Here is a 4,974-nt window from a genome sequence, read left to right on the forward strand (position 1 = left end):
CTTCTTCTTCTTCTTCTTCTTCTTCTTCTTCTTCTTCTTCTTCTTCTTCTTCTTCTTCTTCTTCTTCTTCTTCTTCTTCCACTACAGGTGTTCAAGTGGTAGGTGATTCTTCATCACAACCTTTTCCACAAGAGCCCAAACCATGCATTGCACGTGATAGGGGAAGGAAACAAATTGTATGCCTTGCACGGTATGCACAAGAAGCCGATTTAGTAGCATATGCTTTAAGTGTAGCAGAAAAAATGGACCGTACTGGCACTATTGAGCCTACTTCTTATAATGAGACTATCAAATTAAAGGACGTCGATAAATGGATGATGGAAATGCATGCGGAGATGAAATCCTTGCAAAAGAACAGATATTGTAGCTTATGTCCGTTCCTAAACGCAAAAAGCCTGTTAGATGCAAGTGGTTTATAAATTGAAGGAATGAACCACTCCAAACGAAAAGCCAAGCTACAAAGATCGGTTAGTCGTGAAAGGTTGTGGCCAAATTCTTGGCATTGACTATAATAACAAGCGTAAGAAGAGATTTCCACCATTTGATCAAATCCTAATTGAAAGTCAACACTAATGAGGTGCACAAAGATTAATTCTCTTCTAAAGAGCGATTCATAGGTAAGTATGATATTAAAAATGATCAAGAATTCTGATTTGTTCTTACATATCTCAACACAACTTTCATTCTCATATGATTCTTCGCCTATATATATTAGTAGTCTGTTTTAATTAAACTTCTTATTTTATTATACATTATTAAAAGTTAATATATTTTTAAAATTATTAATTGAATACATTAAAATTAAATTTAAAACTCAAAAGGTTAATAGTTCTAATTTTATTGGATAACAAAATAAAGCAAAATAGAAAAATCTTAAAATTGAATGACCATTTTGTAACTATAAAAACCTTAAAAAAAAAACAGTATTAATATTTCACTATTCATTTAAAATAATGCAAAAAGGAGTACATTCATTAAAGACGATCATAAGAAACGCGACACCAGAAACCAAATTAAAATACGACATCGACATGTTTAGTAGTTTTATTGGACTTTCTAACTAAACATATGATGTTCATCTTTTTAACGTGACGAACAATTTTGCAACCTCAATGTGACGTTTCTACGTGTTGCTCTCATCCAAATATGGAAACAAAGTCGGTTGCTAGTTTTTTTGTTGTCGTGTAATTTACATATTATTACCCAATTAGTCTCGGAGCAACCTATCCAATGAACTTAATAGAGAAAACCAATGTAGAAGGACTTATGCGGAAAACTCAAAAACCTTAAAAACAACATGTCTTCATTGAGAAAAATTCGACATCTGATAAATTATTACGATCATTCAGAGTAGTCTTTGATGTCACCCTTAAAATACGACTTTCCAAGCAATACGATTAATAACTAATACAAGTTTCAAACAAACAATGTTTCAAACATGTAACGAAACATCCAAACTTGAAAAGTAAATAAATAATAATAAGGCAGAGTACCACGGTGTGAATCTGTTAGGGATAGAAAAAGAACAGCAAATTCTCGATCAAATTAGAATTAGATTAAGCGAAACTAGTGATGGCCAAAAACCGGTCCGGGCCGGTCCTAACTGGTCCCAAGATTTCTCATAACCGGCCATAACTGGTCCCGGCGTCACCAGTCCCAGTCCCGCTCGAAAAAGTTGAGCCCGGTCAAGCTTTATTGTAACCGGTTATGGGCCGCCGGTCCTGGTCCCGGTCATTAAAAAAATATTTTTTTAAATGATATATGTATTTTTAATACATTATAAAATTTGTAATTGGGTCACTCAAGTACACTTTAAAAATGCGTTTTATTATAATTAAAATTACATTGTCTTACAAAATATAGCGAGAAACCAATAATTGTGAATGTTTTTTTTTTTGCGTTTTTTTTTAATCGAGAACTTGGTATGTAAATCCTTCAACCAAGACACTTATTACTTATATATAGTGTTTAGAAAGCAAAAAATACAAAAAAGGGCCAAAAAATGGCTACATTTAAAAAAAATAGTTACATTTTTTAAAAATCGGGACGGGCCCTAACCGGTCCCGGTCCCGGTCCCGCGAAACACCCCAAATCCATACCGGTCCCAAATTTCGGTCCTACAACTGGTCCCGGGCCGGTTTGGCCATCACTAAGCGAAACCTCAAAAGTTAGTTTGTTGTAGCTAATTAAATATTTTAATATATAGAAGTCGGTACAGTACAGTAGTATCGTGGTATATACAAATTTTAATACCATATACCAATCAAGTTTGCATATTTTGTATGTTAATACTAATCAAATTAAATTAAAACTAATTTTAATTGATACAGTTGGTATTAATATTTGGATGGTTTAATTTGGTTCTGATACGGTATCAATTTAGATGAAAGACAATTTAATGCAAAAAAAATATTTACACCTATGTTTATGGCGTAATATATACGATTAAAAATCTGTTGTCACAAAATTCTTAATTCCTTTTATGTTCCATTAATTACTTAAATGGATGATGTGCAGCGATTTCACGTAATCGATGGACGAAAAGAGACAGAAAATTTTGAGACAACGTATTCTTATTTAATGCATATCGCCTCTAAACTGATCTCTATTTGTTTTTCCCTTTTGGAAAACTCCCGTCAAGGTGTCGTGACTATCGTGCGGGGATAGTTTCAGTCGCAAGAGATCATCCCTAGGTTGTGTTGATCGTCCACTGTAGCAGAACTACACACATGTATATGATGTGTCCGGATTGATTTGATCGGTTTCGGCCTTAAAATGTGAACCAAACTGGACAAACTTTTGGACTTGTTCAGACCAGAGGAAACCAGTTAGGTTTATCGGTCTGTGACAACTGTTAAAGAAAGTTATACGAAATAATTAACACAATCGTTGAAAATTGAATAACAAAAAGTTGTGAACGTTCGTGAAGTGCCAACATCGTCTTGGCGTGTGTTTTAGCTCCACGGATGTAACAGAAACATTTTTCAAGGTTCGCACGGTAGTGTAAACAGGCATGATCGTGCCAAATTATATATAAATCCGAAAATCCCAATTTCCAGTATTTGGATTAAGTTGAGAATTCTTACCAAAAAAATGAATACGGTTTGTAATCCTTATTTTGGTTTTAATTTCCCTTTTGGCTAATAAAGTTATTACGATGATGGAACCACGATAAACTTGTGAGTTATTTATGAGTGCCTTCATCATTCATTTATTACGTATTGGGTTAGTAATCTTTTTTTTTAAATTAACCTAGATATCCAACCCGCTATGCCAGCCGACTAATCTCAGGACGACCACCTGCTACCCGAAGTCACCGCATTTGAACCTCCATGGCCGCAAGGAGATTTTTATTCCTCCTTGGATTTAAACATGTGATCTCCTGGTACTTTTGACCTTTGGAGCCAAGCTCAAACCAATCAGACATCACCCTTATGGTTGGATTAACAAGTAATCACTGCTGTTGTATTATTTTAAACCAGTTTATTTTGTATTCTTGTTGGTAATGGTAACACTTTTGTCATTGTTTTCAAATAAAATTTTCAACTATTCTTGGATTAAACAAATAAAAATACATAAAAATCTTATATGTCTTAACTTCACTTGTGGGACAGGAATGAAACGTCTGATATTGGGACTGGTGACTTTTATCCCGTATTCTCCTCTTGCCCCGTCCTTGTCTCACCAAATAATTGAAGACAACTCGTTATTTTGTTTTAATATGAACAAGATGTCATCTCAATATTTTAAAGTTATTTTTTTATATTATATAAACAAACTTAACCTCATTTCAAGATTTAAGAAAAATACTCAAATCTCATAATGACAATTGCAAATGAAATGGTTGACTCATTTGAGCCAACATCATGACTTGCAACAAAAAGAATCACCTCCTCTTTTCATATATATACACATTTCATTTATTCTACTTTTTTTTTCTTACCACCAATGTGGGCTAAACAAATTCAACCACATTTCAAGATTGAGGAATACTCAAATCTCATAGTGCCATGTCATTCTAGTTGGTTTCTCTCTCTCTCTCTCTCTCTCTCTCTCTATATATATATATATATATAATCCATCTTTTCATTTTTTTATTCTCGATAATTGGATCATGTGGTTTTATGTAATTGATAGAGAGAAAACAAATAGGAAATTCGGGAAGAAGTGTCATTCAGCAGTTAAATCGGTTTTCGATTTATTTGGTTTGATTTATCTGATAAGATTAGGTTTATTCAGTTTCGGGGTATTCGATTAGGTAACTGGTTAAACTCAATAAGAATTTATATTTTTTTGTTGGACACTTATTAGTTCAATGTACGTTGTTTCTAATATATAACTGTATAATACCATCATACTCAACAACTAGCTTGTATTAAGTAAAAATATTATCTGTCAAAAACCAATAACTACCAACAACATTATTTCTTCGTACGATACTTAATCAAGCAAAAAAACATAATCTAAGAAAAATATTATCCACCATCAATAACAAAACATATAGCAATAAAATATATAAAACAAACCACAAGGGTGGTGTATGATTGGTTTGAACTTGGTTTTAAAGGTCAAAAGTACCAGGAGGTCCCAAGTTCAAATCCAATGAGGAAAAAAAAAAAATCCTCTTGTGGACACGGAGGTTTAAATGCGGTGACTCCAGGCTATCTGCAAAGCAGGTGGTCACCCTGGGATTAATCGGCTCGCATAGCGGATAAGATATTCAGGTTGATAATATATATATATATATATATATATAATTAGGGGCTGGTTCAAATACTAACCCAATATTTTGTGTAAACTATGTTAACCCATCTTAATCGTTCATTTTCTCATCTAACGGTTATTATTAAATGAAATTAAATAAACAATAATTTAATTAATATATTAATTAATATGTGTATGAACAATTGTTCAAAGGATAAATTGGTCAAAAATTTGTATTAATTAATATGTGTATGAACAATCGTTCATCTT

Source organism: Cynara cardunculus (genome assembly GCF_001531365.2).
Source record: "Cynara cardunculus var. scolymus isolate 2C chromosome LG 8, CcrdV1, whole genome shotgun sequence".
NCBI classification, from domain to species: Eukaryota; Viridiplantae; Streptophyta; class Magnoliopsida; order Asterales; family Asteraceae; genus Cynara; species Cynara cardunculus.